The 17200-nt window shown below is 31.2% G+C and overlaps 1 pseudogene; it reads left to right on the top strand.

Annotated features, from left to right (window-relative positions):
• The first annotated feature begins 11818 nt into the window (after positions 1-11818).
• LOC133320173 (uncharacterized) lies at positions 11819-17064 on the top strand (annotated as a pseudogene).
• The last annotated feature ends 136 nt before the right edge of the window (positions 17065-17200 follow it).

The following is a 17200-nucleotide window of genomic DNA, read 5'->3' as shown; positions in this document are numbered from 1 at the left end:
GTATATAGAATTGGAGAAAGTTTTTCATCGAGTAGTGCTAATTGTGAATAATTCTTCAAACTAATATATCTTCTTCTGTTATAATATAACTAATAACTATAACTCAATTTTGCAGATAGACTTAGGTCATAGAAACAACACAGGTCATAGTGACTGTGGTTTGTATGATATTTGATCATAGTATTTTTTGATAATGGTGCATCTTAAAAATAAAAGACAATAAACAAATAATATGGTACCACATACTAGTTTAAAAATACATACATACAACAACGATAAGGATGTTAATGTGGGCAGCATTCTGAATACTAGCGTTTCTTAGCTGTAAGAAAGTATTATAAAAAGATAAAGAAATATATATTACTAGACAAAATGTTAGTTTCACGCTGTATGTAAATGTATTTAGGGAACTCCTAACCAATGTCTTGATAACTTTGAATAGACAAACTTAGAACTGTGATTAGATACATCATCTATAAAAATTAACTGACGTTTTAAAAAGCAATTTCTCTTTGATAGTAGGTTGACATAAACATGATGCTATAGTTAAAGAAGAATTGGGTAATATATGCATCCTACCTGATGAATGAACATTGGTGCAAATTATTGAATAAATATTTTCTCATATGACGTGTCTTGATGCTGTTTTTCACAATTTAGGAACACATGCCTTGGACGATTTTTCCTCGTAACAGAATGTTTGGACTTTGAACTTTATCGATAGTCAATTTTATTTATTCGTATATGTTACACTATTACATATATAATATAAACTATACTCATTATAACATAAACTGAAACACTCTAATAGATACATTCAATAGCTAGTTTATTTAGCTTATCAAAATTCTATAAAACATTAATAGAACGAAGTTGTATTACAAGCATAGACCAACTTATAGTCCCTAGAATTAAAACACACTTGGAATAACACTTTCCTGTGAAGAAACTTTAGGCCTTCAAGTGGCCCATTTGCTTTCTAATTAACTACAATATTATCACACACGCTTCTGATTTTTTTGCCCTCACGCAGACAATTTCACTTAAATTATGTACAAAAAACATTACACAGCAGCTAATATTACAGAAATGCCAAATATTTTCAGATAGTAAATTTTTTTATGTACCTATTTCACAAATTAAGGATGATTTCAATAAAGCAATAATAACTTCCATCATTGATATACCTCGCATTAAATATTTGTTCACTAATTATTCTGGAAATCTATAGCTCTTTTTAACTCAGGATTATTATCTGAGTTATTTTGTTTCATAATCTTACTTAGTGCCTTGTGTTATTATTCTTTAAGAACTTTGTGAATTTACACCACATTCACTTCATTTCTATACTATTGTATAATTTAATACAAGTCAGTTTACTTTTTTTAAATTTTTAAATTCAGAATTTAAATAAGACCGTTATTCCAGTTGCGTTTATTAAAACGTTTCAAAATATCAACTGCTGAACTATTTTTAAAGAATCAAATGCATTTAAATAAATACCGTATAATTTTTTTTAAACATATCTACACTGTATATGTAATTTGCCAAGTTCTATCAACGCGTCCGAAAGTCTCTGGCAAATATAACAGCGGCAGCTCAGTAGTTTATTATGAGGCGTTTTGTATGTAAGACACGCTAAATTACTTCACCCACGAGATCCGAATGAATTTGTTATAAAATCCAGACAAACTGGTGCTCGTTTCCTACTGTCTTCAGATTTAACAATTTAAATTGATTTTTACCAGTAGCGGATGACAATTTTTTTTTTATTTATTTTATGCAATCACAACTAGGGAAGCACTGTTTCATATTATTATCAATTTTTTATTTTACGAAACTGATTCTTATTATTCACAGCGCATCGTCAAATAGGCCTTTCGTTGGTTACTGGACATTATGCTCAAGTAGAAAATTAAGAACTGTACAATTTAGAACGTTATGTGTTAAGTTTAATAATGTATTATTTTTTTGAGTCTATATTAGTATATCAAAATTTTAATTAAAAAAAAATGCTTACATCGCTAATAGAAACATAAATAGATGTTACCATACCCACTTTTGTTATTTAAAAAAACATGTTCCCGGATTTTACTCCGCTTTTATATTCTTTTGCATTTTCTTGACCATTAGATTACTTTGCAGTAGCCGTTACGACGAACAGACGAGATGAATGTCGGTGAGCCCATTTTTTTGTCATCCATTGGAAAAAAAATCTAACTTCCTCGCGTATTGCTATGCAAGCAGAATACTGAAACTATATCGTGAGGTCTGGTAGTTTGATCAGGGTCATGATATTTTATCTTTAATGGGGTTTTTCCAGGTTTAAGACAGCTTTCAGTCATCTTCTCTATTGAAATAAGTAGGTTTTTAACTTTCTCGCAGATTAATCTCGGTTTATATATCTCTTAACGAGCCAAGATTTGTTATTTGTGAAAACAAATGTCTTAGATATCATTTATCATAAAAGATGCGTATAAAACGCTATTAAAGGCGAAAATACATACGTAAAAATGCCTCCAAATTATTAATCCACCTTATTTCTATAGTTTTAGTCTAAAATTATTGATTCTAAATCCTTTATTAGTGACCTATATATATGGATAACATAACGTTTATTAAATGCCGTATAAAACTGGAAAGAATATATCTTCTTGCATCATCTAGACTCTAGAGCCCTCTGATTCTAAGATCGATTGAATTATATATTACTAATTGTTTAAGTCTTAAACGATTCCAGTTTCAGTACAATACAAAATTTCTAATTAGGGACTTTTAATTAAGGACTATTCACACACAATTTTTAGTTTTCATATTTGACGATTTGAAAAACGACCGTAATACCTTTTTTTAGCATACATTTATTGGTTTTATAATTCCAATTATGAAACTTAAACTAACTGGTCTCTGTCTGGAGCCTATATGACGTAAGTATGCTTCAAACTCATTAATTAAATTCTAAAATACGTAATTACGATATCTCAATTATCGGATTGTCTCACAATCACGCTATCAGCAATTAGATCAAATTCTATAATTTATTATACTGTTGTTTTATCGCGAAATGCGCCATGATCTGTTGTTACTTGTTGGTGATGTATTAACATAAACGGCCTTTATGAGATGCCGGCAGGACTGGCGCCGTGTCGCGACGCCAGCATTAGATTGAACGCGGGAAATTACATACCTTATCGAGATACTTGCAAATAAATATTTGCTTCATAATTGTCGTGGTCACTTATAACTTAATGGATGTTTATGTAATATTAAGTTGACTGATGAATTTTCAAAATTGTTATGTCCTTCACAGTTCTGATATTTATTAATAACATAACTTTCGGATAAATTATCCGCTTGCAAATTTTATTTTAAAACTGTGTTATTTTTAAACCTCAAACAATGCATTATTTTATCATAATGAAAACCTATTTATATTCTATGTGGAAATACAGCAATACACATATTTAAATGGCTGTGTATTTTATTACGCTAATCTAAAATCATTGCCTCAAGCTTCGTTTGTTCTCATAGAAATGACTATAACGTTATAATAAATCCTTCCAAAAACGAATAGCTAATGTTATCTTGCCAACCGACTGTCCTATTTGGCGAATGCACAATATAAAATTCGAATAATGTTGGAAGTTCCATTACAAGAAGTAACCAAACTTAATACAAATTATATGAACAATTTATTTTAAATGAAACTAATATTTTTGTGATTACTACGCGTATTTTGTTATTTTAAAAACTGCATAACCCCGACGTTTCGACTACATTTCAGCAACCGCGATCACGGGAAGACGAGATGTGAACGTCTGTCGGTTGGTCCTGTTATTTATTATCTAATGAATCTCAATAATATTTTTGTTTAAGGTATATATATATATATATATATATATATATATATATATATAGTCTGCAAAAGGTCAGTCATATGAAGAAAGTGTTATGTATTATTATTATTATTATTAAAATTTTATTTTGAACCCCTCAATATATTAATATTTATCAAAGGATACATTCTCTTTACAACTGACGTCAATAAAAGGTATTTTATAAATGATCAATTCAAACATATATAACAGATATAATAATTTATAAATGGCATTTTTAATATCACATTCACGTAACTGCTTTGTTTAAAAACTAAAACCAAGAATATTTTTTCTTGTTGATACATTAAGGTATGATTCTCATAAAGTGGCCTTACAAGCTTCCTACATTACAGAGAAATTCAAGTAAAAAATATTCGACTCTAGTAGAAGTACATAGACATAGACATTATCAGTATTCAATGTTATCTGTTTTGTCTTATTGAAATCTATTGGAGTCTTTAAAAGGACACTAATATTCCTTTAGTCAAACTTCTTCGTGTTTTCTACACACAGTATTCAAAATTATATTATAATTCCTTACAATTAATGAGAACGTTGACATTGACAAAACAATACACAAATTCAGGTGGAAGAAAACCGTGACTTAATTTTTTTTTAAGTCTGTTGACATTTCGATTATTTCTTTGTTATTTGGTTCAGTGTAGATTTTAGAAAAAAAAAGAAAACTTTTGTATTATTTTTCATAAAACTTCTATGTTTTTCTTATAAGTAAAAAAAAAATGCATAATAAATATATAATTTATTTATTTATAATTTATCTGAAACAAATACTTTGAATTCTATATCTGAATATTTTCTGCCTAGTCTTTAATTTTCTAGTATAATGAGTGCGATCTTGAACCGAAGCAATTACAGCATGCCTTATGAATTACAATTAAATAGGATGATGCTTCGAAGTTTAACCATCACCTGAGGTCAGGATTCTAAACAGGACATGCAAAATATTATATTTAAATTTATATCGAAATAGGAACTATTATACTAAATAACAAAAAACTAAATAAGATAATAAACACCATATTAGTCGTTTAGGAACAGTGGAATTATAGAAAATTATACTTTAGTTCAATATTTTCTAGATTTCATGAACAGTTGTCACATGTGTCGTCACTAAGGATTCTAAAAGCAATACAGCGCATAGGTAGCGCCGCAAGACTACATTCGAAGTTGAATGAGATTGCTTCATCTTCCTTGGACTTGAGGACATGCTTCTCATATCTCGATAAAAAAGGTATAATGGACCTAACCTACTGTATAATTGGATATTTTTAAACTTGGAAGAAAAATAATAATAACAAAACACACATAACGGTGTTGAGTAATTAGTTCGAAGAATTTTTCAATGTAAAAAGGCACGCTTGAAGCCGATTCCGATTCTAAATATGGACACTATGACTAAGATATCAACACCATTTTGTTACAAAGATAAAGGAACTTAATTGTTTATAGTTAATTTATTTTAATTTAAATCAGTTACAATTAGTGTCTAGATTAAATTTAAGATAACTTTGTAGTGAATTTTAATTGATGCATTCTAATGTCGGTGCGTCAAATGAAGGAGCATTGTTTTATTAATGATCGAGACGACAGAACATTGTTTTTGGTTATTCTTGTCGTTAAAAAGTTTGATTGGCGACCCAGACGTTCATGATACATACATACACTCTCAGTAAATATACGAAATGTCTTCCAAACCGATATAATAAGCGCTCGATGCTCGTAATTACGATCTCATCGGAAATGACATCATCCACAATACGCTATCTTTAACTGTAAAGCAACATTTCTTTTTAATTACTATTCATTTTAACCGGTCTATGTTTACGTGACGGAATCCTTTGTGAGCTTGTCTCTTATCATAATTGTTGAAATGAAAACCGCTGTAAATCACTCAGGAGCTGTATTATATCTTTGCCCATAAACAGTTGCGTTTTATGAGCTGTTTACTTTAATTTCCGGATTTAAATGTGCAATTTATTACCATTTCACGCAACGTCAGTGACGTCGCTATAATGGGTCTGAATTGTAAGTTCTTTTAAGAGCTTTAGTTTCGTTGTGTGCGTAACGTGGGCGTCCCTCTTGGTCAATCACTTCTACTCTATTTTATTCTACATCTTTACATGTATGAGATTGCAATATGACACAAGTATATGGAATGCTTCAATCTAGTACAACATAGTGTATTTTTGAGTATACAGCAATAAATCCTCAGTTAAGATATGTGTTAAAATAGATAATAGAGGTTTATACTATTGTAAAAAGTGCAATCAACGCACTAAAGGGCTGATTGTTCAAATTAACCCCGTGATCTTGTCAGTCTGTCTATAATTGAGCAGAAGCCTTGATACGTTTCAATTGTCTGTCGTCACTTTAAAACGATCTTGACCAGACAGATATTATTTGATGCAAATTTTTAGTTCAGATCTCATATAACAAAAACATTTTTTTTTCTATATAATATATTATACAATTTTTGTCGTTACTCTCATGTAATATACCCGAAAATAAGTTTTAAACAATCTATATAATAATAACACCTTTGTCAATAATTTTGATATTTATTTTCTTATTGCAGTCTAAATTATATAAAATAAACAATAGTGGACACTCATAAAAATATCAAATGTTTTATATGTAACGTACCTAACGTGTAAGTTATAGACAAAAAGCTAAGAAATAAATTAATGACTGCCATCCTCTTCTAATATATGTATATGGAAAGTAACAATAGAAAATTTACAACTACACCTCTCAATTAATTCTAACTACCACAAATCATATCGTGAATACAGCAACTGAACAACATTTAGGTACTCTCTGTCATTATAAAACTATCATATTCTTATTAAATAGTAAATATAAAATAAAAGTTACGGAAGAAAACAAATCTCAAATTATTAAGGAAATGAGATAATTAATAATTTTTAAGTCAACATTTTATGAAAGTAAAACTGAAATTTGTAAAATAGAAAAATATTGGTATCCATTGTCAATGTCAAATAAGAAGAAGAGGCCGATTAAAAAATATACTTCTTTTGTCCGAAAAGTTGCAACGGATTCTCTATTAACAAAATATATATAAACAAAATTATTAAGCATCATAAAAAAAGTTATGAAATTAATATTGGTATTTTAAGCTGTTGTATAGTTTGATAACATCCTTTAAGAGTTAAGCCTGGTGGTATGACGAACGCAATTTACTGAACGCAATGACGCACGCACACCCACACAGGTTTTTAACACCCTTTTCATTATTCATCCTGATCTTTCTTTTATTTTTAGCCTTATTAATAATTTTACGATATATTAACATGGATTACTATATTAATAAAACGTAAAACTTCCTATCAATTTAAGTATTTCAGTAATATGTATAGATATGTTAGGGTTTTATTTTATTGAGTATTCCCCTAAATATATTTTTAATGACGTACTAATAACATTTTAGGTGATAATAAGGTTGTATCGGGGTTAATGATACATACAAATTTTTAACAGACCATGATATTGTTTAATTAATATATATTTATATATATAAATATTTGTATATATATGAATGGACAAATAAAGATACAGAGGTCAAGTGTTACAGATATATCGTTGACTTTTCTGTCACCACTCGGTTACTTGATAACAAGTCATTTAAATATCATCTACTTCCTTTAGATCCGTTTCGTGACATAAGGCCATCGAACTTTGTTCTTTTCCTCTCGATTGAAATGCGAAGGAGAAAACTTTTTCATTACAAATAAACATTTCAGTACTATACTTTTAATAATTCTTCTTTCGTCAAAAGAAATAAAACCTGAAAATAACGAATTACTTATAGTTATTAAAGTAAAAAAGCTGTTATCGTCATATTATTATAAACTATAAACTCATATCAGTATCAAAGTCATATTATTATAACAATACTCTAATTTTAACAATGAAGGTTACTATACAAATTCGATAGAAAAATATTTTTTTTATGTTTTAAACCAATACCTTTACTTTTTTCCATACAAGTTAAGCGTTAATTTTCGTTAAACATCAGTACACCTTGAAATATAACTTCAATTGTATTTGAACGGAGGTAATGTTTGTAAAAGTTTTATATACAAAAATATTGCCAAAATAACCAAACTTTTTCAAAAAATAAACTTAATGTTGTACATAATATTATTTTAACAGAAATGTTATATAAAATCCAAGAATAAAATGATGAGTGATGAAAATAATTAATAAATTATATGTATTTTCAAAGAATAACCACATCAGCGCCAACCACAAACATCCATTTATATTTATTGAGATTATTAATAACTTCATTGTAAATGTAACGCAAATTATTTCATTGAAGATTCATAGTTCAATATTTATTATAATAAACATAAATTACAATGACAAGTGTTATAAATAAATTATAATTTTAAAACAAATAAATTTTATTAGTCATTCAACATGTATTACCTACCAACATTATTTAACATTACTTTTTTTTTTTATTTTCTATGTTAGACACACAAAAGCTCTTTACAACTATAATTTCATCGTCGGTTAAAATAAAAAACCACACCATAAAATCCTGATTTCATTTATTTTTATATGGTTTCCGTTTTAACTCGATAGTAAACTTTAAAAGTTGTTACTATTTTCTTAAGAACTAACTATAAAGTTATAAAAACAGAGATTCATTTGTGAAATATAAATAGATTTGTTTTATGTAAATTTTTATAATAGATACATCTTGTGACAATAATATTATATACCTAATAATAATGGAATGACTGAAGCTATCACTTAACACATAATTACATTTATTGGCTATATGTTACGTACCCGCTTATTTTAAAATATGTTTTGCAAAAAAAGATATCTTAGTAATTATTAATTGAATAATTGATCTTCTTTGTACTAATCCAAACAGTCCATTTTTCATGATCCTCCCATAGTTTCTCGTAAACACTCGTCAGGTAGTAGATTAATAATCAAAATCATTTATGATTTAAGAATAAAATATTAAATATTATTAGCAAAATTAAAAAAAAAAACTATTTTGTATTTTACAAATTCAACCTACATATTCTCTTAAAGAATTTCAAATAAAATACTAATTACATTTTCAATAGAAATGTTTCAAAAATAAAAAAATCGGTACCTTACGATTGTATTTTATATACATGTATCAGAACAATTCACATCTCTAATGACAGCCATTAAAAAATGCTTACACGTGCACACAATCGAAACATAAACATATTTTTTTTCACAACACTAAGATTTGAAATGAGAAGGAAAAACAAACTGTTATTTTCTTAAAACAAACACCATCTAATCAATCATAGATCACAATATAGGAATCCTTTTGTCTATCGACCTCTGACCTTTAGTTTCACAGTGCATATATTGCAAATAAGGATGTTTCATCTCATCTGAATACGGCGCCAGCTGATGCAATACTCGGTAGCCACTTATAGATTTGTCCCATCAAACCGCATAATGACACTTTTGTGCAATTTGTTGCATGTTTTGCGTGAATCGGTTATTTTATAATATAATGCCTTTTATCTTAAACCCCATTATAAGATAATCGTGTATTTCAATTTACACATTAGTTTTATTATAAAAACAGTGTTTATTGGAAACATATTGACTTTAACATCGTTAGAGTTAATTTTATTTATTAACATATAAAAACAATGTTCGTAACAATAAATAAATAAGGATAATATTATTTAAATAGTCTAATAAACAGCGATTGACTGACGGAGATGTAAAGTTAAACCTGAAATTTTGACAGCCCAAAACAAACTCGCAGATAAAAATAATAACTTTTCTTAAAATCTGTTGATTTGGTTGTTACAAAATCGGATTTTCAGTATACTAGAAAACCAACTAAACACGTAAAGTTTTCAGACGTCGCTTAAAAATATATAAATAAAGGTAATCTTAGATAGTACAAATCTAACTGCTAAATAGTTAGAATGTGTATATAATTACAAAAAACATTTATCCTTTATTTCCATATGAATAATGATTTATTGATAAACATTAGTAGATTCTTCTTAGAGACTATTCTACTATCTTTTACGATGTTGTACTCAAAAATGATTATAAGATCTAATAAGGAGACAGAGATAATGACTAGAAATATGAGACAAAATTTACCTTTAAAGACATAAAGAGTTTTAGATAATATTGAATTTTGTTAACAAAAGTTTCCAACCTTTGTGAAGTCGCGCTAAGTGGTAACCCACGGCGCTGAGGGATGGAACATTCCGCAGATAAGATAGATGCATTGCTATCGACTAACTCACCTAACAAAGGCCTGTTTACTGTCTAGTTACTCGCATATCCTTACTTCACCTTGCGACTTCTTATCGAACTGTAAAGGGGACTTAAACATCAATAAATGTTCGTTGTATTGTATGTGACATTCTCCAACTCTCCTTGATGTCTGAGACGGGTCAATGAGTACTTTTATCTCACATCTGTAGTCAATGCAACTAATAAAGATAGCAGTAATGCAGCTGGTCGAACTCGTAAAATGACACAATCGAAGCGCTTGTAATGCCGGTTTTATTATACTCTATAATAATAATGAATGACTTTATTCAATTATCGATACCAAGAATCAATGTCGCTGGGATGAGTGATTTGTGTTCAGTGGTAGTTGTAGTTTCCTACGCTTGAATAACAAAAGATTTTCCTTCACAAATGACGCATATATTTAAAAATATATCTAAACATATAGCAACACGAGCAGCATTTAGCCGATAAATCTATACAAGTATGTATATTTCATAAACATAAATGAGGATCAAAAATTCACAAAATAATTTGTTTCATTTAATCATCCTCAAACTATGTTAATATCATAAGTATTTCTTTCATTGTTGTTTTACGAGTAGTTATTATTTTACTGTTTTGTCTAGAGAACGTCGTAAGAAATGAATCAACTAATTGAACAGTTTTCGTCGCCAATCAATTGACCCTGTCTAGCTTATTTATATTTATTACCACACAAATGTACGGTCAGAAATTTCGTTATTTTGAAATAGATTTGTAAGTATTCATATGAATAAATGTCAATTTTTTTATGCTGTGGCTTCATTCACATTTTTATTGCTAACTGTTTTATTGCAAACTTAAAAACATGATGTTAAATAAAATTATAAATAATGTACTAATAAACCTGCAACGTTCTTATTTGTTTCAATATTTGTTTTAAGTCTTTATGAGATTACTTTTTTATGTTTTTTTGAAAGTCAAGTTTATATTCATACAACGTAAATTTTTTAATGCAACTTGATAAATTAATCGTCAAGCTTCATAATATTGTAATATTTACGTTATATATCCTGGTTTCCTAAATTGAAATAATTTCGTCTCAAAATTTTTAATGACAATTTGTATTAACGTTTGTGTCAAAAAAAAATAGTCACCGTTAATTTTTTTTATTGTTTTTTCCTTACCATGACATACCAAAAAAAAAATCTGAAATATATAATTATATATTGCTAAAATTATGTTTTATTTTATTTTGTAAAAATGAAACACCTTATGGATGATACCAAACACAAAAATGCTTCGTATGTTTTAATCTAACGGTCAGTCTAGCTGTCGCCAAATTGACGTGTGAAATCCAGTGATGAAATCTAACTAATTCTCATGATTAATATCATTATTATATTATCAATCACTTACAATACACTGACTCAACTTTTTTATTATTGCATAATGTATTATAGTACGTAAAAAACACTGAAAATGTATATAAAATTATATTCGTCCTGCATAATTAAACATTTTTTTAATTTTAACTTAGAACAATCGTCGGAAAATAAACATTTTTTTTACTAAAAAGAGAAAAAACAATAATAATTTCAGAACAATATTAATATGAATAAATAGATAAGTATGACTCAGACAACACTATGTCTCTATCATCAGATGGCGCCTTTATACCGTCGCGTCGCAACATGGTAACCAAAAATGGAAACCGGCAGTTTTGCTATTCATTTAAATTATATATGTCGGCGCAACGACATTTAAAAAACCATTATAAAGGGTAGTTGTTTCATATGTATAGTTGTTTCATATGTATTTCACTTTAGAGGGTAGATGTGACATAAACAATGTCAAGGCGTTAGTAATAACTTTAACAAAATTATTTGTTTGATAGATCGTCGTACTATTTGTATTGAAGGAAAGTAAATGGCAATTCGTATCGTGATTTGTAATATGTAAAGATAAGTTATTTTGTGAGTTTTAGTAAAACACAAACTTAAACAGTAACCATTTTGTAATCAATGTTATTCAATTATGATTTCTTTAAATTTTAAATGGCAATATAAATTTTAGTTGGTTTAATAATTGATTACGAAAACTTTTGTAATGATTACTGTTTATTTGAATTACTACGAATAATCTTTGTAAGTTATTATTTAAAATTAAGAGTAAATGTAATGACTGCACGAAAACCATTTATATTCGGAGACATCTGTGGCGAGGACACAGTGGTGTGAGAGCTATCCAGGAGAAATTACTAAGTGTTAGTTAAAGTTGAAAATAAAGTGGTGTGAGTAAGTGAGAGTGCTTTATTGGTGAAAATGGATAACCTGATAGGTGGAAATAGTGTTATGTGACGATAACATCGCTGACGTCACAGCTCCTAATAATCAACTTGGACATGGCTCTTCGACATCAGAAGCGGGATTACCTACTTCTACTCGTCCATCTGACAATACTGGAGGCTCTGTTGCAGTGGTAAATACCGAATTATTATTATTTTTTTTTCACAAATGCTAAAAGTGATAAAGCGTATGTCGATCGTATTCCTGGTCAACCAGAAGCCAAAATTAAAATTACTGATACCTGCCATCATATGACCGGGACATGAATGTTGGAATCAGAGAATGGTGTCAACATATTACAACTGCAATGGAAACCTATAACTTTACTGATTACGAAATCAGAATGAAGGTCCGGAGTCTACTCAGAGGACGCACAAAGTTATGGGTTGACAATTGGTTAATATTTACAACAACGTGATCGGAATTGCGGGATGTTTTGATTACGACTTTTCACATCGAACCAGAGACTGGATACTCCCGGGACATCGTTCGTTTTAAAGAACATAACTATGATAATACTAAGGATACGCAATTTTTGTCACAAGCGTGGGTTCTATGGCGACGTATAAGAAAGGCAGTGATTGTTGTGTAGGGGATGAACGACTGCGAATCGAATTACTAAATGTTAGAGCGTCATCAGTACCCGAATTGATCTCTGTGGCATCGGCGATACGATACGTGAAACGGTCTCACCCTAATACATTGATTACATTACAAGGAACTATAAAACGAACAAATTTAGTACGATATTTGAAAGGTCTGAGACGATTTACAGTAGTGTCGCTATCAACATTAACAACAGTATGCGTTATAAATGATCTTCGAATAGAGATTCAGTTTCATATTGTACCTGACTGTTAAATATGTTCAGATGTTTTAAGTGGAATGAATTTGATTGAAAACACGAATTTTAGTGTGATAATAAACTCGCATGGTGCAATTTTTCTTCACCAACCTGCTATACGTCATGTGATGTCTAGGAGTGATAAATTTAATAATTTAAATTGCGACCTAACTGAACAAGATCTAATAAATAGATTAATAATTCTGCTCAACAAATATGAAAATCACGTGTTAAACACCGAAGTACTACAAATATGCTTAAAAGATAACGATAGATATGTAGAACGTAGACCATATCGATTAAGTCCTGTAAGGAGGGAAACAGTTCGTTCAATTATTAAGGAATTACTTGAACATAAAATTATTCGAGAAAGAAACAGCACCAACAGAGCTGTATACAGATGATAGTAGCATTGGATACGGAGCAGTTCTAGCTCAGATCGTTAATGGGCGCCGTCATCCAGTAGTATATATCAGTCAAAAAAAATAACTACTGACGCGGAGAGCCGGTACCACTCTTATGAGCTCGAGACTCTGGCAGTAGTACGGGCAACAAAACATTTTCGACACTATTTATACGGTCGAAAGTTTAAAATTGTAATGCTTTGAAAGCATCCAAACATAAAAAGGATTTACTTCCGTGAATTCATAGATGTAGAAACCCATCTAATGAAATATCTGTCAATATGATAAGCAAAGACATGGAATGGTTACAAATAGAACAAAGACTCGATGATTTACTTCGTCCTTTAATAAGATAGCATAAGCAGCGACCACGCAGCCGCAAATTATACACTAAGAGAAGGTGTCCTAAAGAAAATTTTAACAGATCCTGTGCTTGGCCAACATGAAGTCATAGTCGTTCCTATCATCATTTCAGGGGAGTATAGTAAATTCATTTAAATGAAACTAATATTTTTCGGATATACGCGTGCTTAATTTTTGTTAAAATTACAGGCTCCCGACGTTTCGGTTACTTTTCAGCAACCATGATCACGGGCAGACGAGAATTTAATAAATTCATTTCACACCGCATTACATCACCCAGGATGGGAGAGAACTCTTCAAAAAATAAAAGACATGTTTTTGATAAAATAATTACTTTAATCAGAAGATTTGTTGAAAATTTTATAATTTGCAGAACATCAAAAAATTCGTCAGGTAGCAACAAGTACGACTTCATCCAATCCAGACACCCACGGCAGCATTTCAAGTAGTACATATGGACATTACCTGGAAATTAGGAACTAGGAGTAGTGAAGGGTCAGTCTCGCAGCCTTGAAACGATTAGTACATCTTTTTGGAACACCAGTTCAGATCATGGTTGATGGAGGTCGAGAGTTTCTTGGTGAATTCAAAGTTTATTGTAACCGCTTTGGGAGCAACATACATTCAATCGCACCAGGAATAAGCCGAGCTAAAGGACAGCTTGAAAGTATCATGAGCACTTTAAAAAATGCCCTAACTATTATAAAAATTACACTACCCAAAACTGGCAGACTGCTCTTGAAGCATTGCAACTCTCGTTTAATTGCACGCCTCATAGAGTTACTGGAGTTGCACCTCTAACTCTTCTCCCTCGTCGGCAGCATTGTGTGCCATCGGAACTATTAAGGTTAATTGATTTTGAGAATGAATTTATAAATTTTGATGTATTGGAGGAATATGTGCAACAGAAAATGTTGGCTTCGGCGGAATATGATAAACAGAGTTTTGAAAAAAGTAAAGGTAAGCTACGTTCATTTAAAAGAGGTGACTATGCACTAATCAAAACTAATCCTCGTAAACAAACTTCTTTGGATCTGAAAAATACTGAACCATACGAAATATACAAAATATTGGAACGTGATCGTTACATGCTAAAACGTGTAACCGGTAGAGGCCGGCCGCGTAAGTTAGCTCATGATCAATTACGTCCAGCACCAAATCCAGCAGCAGCAGGAACCGTGTCGGCGGATCAGATTGATGACCCTCCACATTGTGACAGTCCATTAAATGTTGAAGCTTCTGAAAATTTAGAAGTTGAATCCAATGAACGATCAATAAACTTGGTCCAACATTCATTGCTTAGTAAAGTATCAATTTATTGACAATTGTCTTTATCAAAAGATCTCTCAAGTTGAGGAACTTGACATGAGGTCAATAAAAAAAAAAAAAAAAAAAAAAAAAAAAAAAAAAAAAAAAAAAAAATTTAGAACCTGTACTAAAATATTACCTTTCTTCAAATCTTTTAGAGCCTCTGTGGACCACGGACAAAAGTCCTAGACCACAGCATCGACCTACCTCAATCCCTTAGAGCCCCTGTGGACCACGGCGTACGAGACCGCCCAGACCACAGCAACATCATAAAATCAATATCCTCTGTGGACCACGGACAAAAGTCCCAGACCACAGCATCGACCTACCTCAATCCCTTAGAGCCCCTGTGGACCACGGCGTACAAGACCGCCCAGACCACAGCAACATCATAAAATCAATATCCTCTGTGGACCACGGCGTACGAGACCGCCCAGACCACAGCATCGACCTACCTCAATCCCTTAGAGCCCCTGTGGACCACGGCGTACGAGACCGCCCAGACCACAGCAACATCATAAAATCAATATCCTCTGTGGACCACGGACAAAAGTCCCAGACCACAGCATCGACCTACCTCAATCCCTTAGAGCCCCTGTGGACCACGGCGTACAAGACCGCCCAGACCACAGCAACATCATAAAATCAATATCCTCTGTGGACCACGGCGTACGAGACCGCCCAGACCACAGCATCGACCTACCTCAATCCCTTAGAGCCCCTGTGGACCACGGCGTACGAGACCGCCCAGACCACAGCAACATCATAAAATCAATATCCTCTGTGGACCACGGACAAAAGTCCCAGACCACAGCAACATCATAAAATCAATATCCTCTGTGGACCACGGCGTACGAGACCGCCCAGACCACAGCATCGACCTACCTCAATCCCTTAGAGCCCCTGTGGACCACGGCGTACGAGACCGCCCAGACCACAGCAACATCATAAAATCAATATCCTCTGTGGACCACGGCGTACGAGACCGCCCAGACCACAGCATCGACCTACCTCAATCCCTTAGAGCCCCTGTGGACCACGGCGTACAAGACCGCCCAGACCACAGCAACAAACCCACTTCAATAAAAGTAAGCAAAGATGCGTGGAGCATTTTGCATTAAAAAAAAAAAAAAAAAAAAAAAAAACACAAACACATGTTCAGAGAATCCAAGTGATCTCTTTAATACAGCGTATGTTGATACGTTGATATATCACAACAAAGTAAAACTGGTGCAGGGCACGCACCAGGCCGCAGAATGGCCGTGTCGGCGCAACGACATTTAAAAAACCATTATAAAGGGTAGTTGTTTCATATGTATAGTTGTTTCATATGTATTTCACTTTAGAGGGTAGATGTGACATAAACAATGTCAAGGCGTTAGTAATAACTTTAACAAAATTATTTGTTTGATAGATCGTCGTACTATTTGTATTGAAGGAAAGTAAATGGCAATTCGTATCGTGATTTGTAATATGTAAAGATAAGTTATTTTGTGAGTTTTAGTAAAACACAAACTTAAACAGTAACCATTTTGTAATCAATGTTATTCAATTATGATTTCTTTAAATTTTAAATGGCAATATAAAGTTTAGTTGGTTTAATAATTGATTACGAAAACTTTTGTAATGATTACTGTTTATTTGAATTACTACGAATAATCTTTGTAAGTTATTATTTAAAATTAAGAGTAAATGTAATGACTCCACGAAAACCATTTATATTCGGAGACATCTGTGGCGAGGACACAGTGGTGTGAGAGCTAT

Source organism: Danaus plexippus (genome assembly GCF_018135715.1).
Source record: "Danaus plexippus chromosome 9 unlocalized genomic scaffold, MEX_DaPlex mxdp_26, whole genome shotgun sequence".
NCBI classification, from domain to species: domain Eukaryota; kingdom Metazoa; phylum Arthropoda; class Insecta; order Lepidoptera; family Nymphalidae; genus Danaus; species Danaus plexippus.
This window is presented reverse-complemented; position numbering and strand designations above follow the sequence as displayed.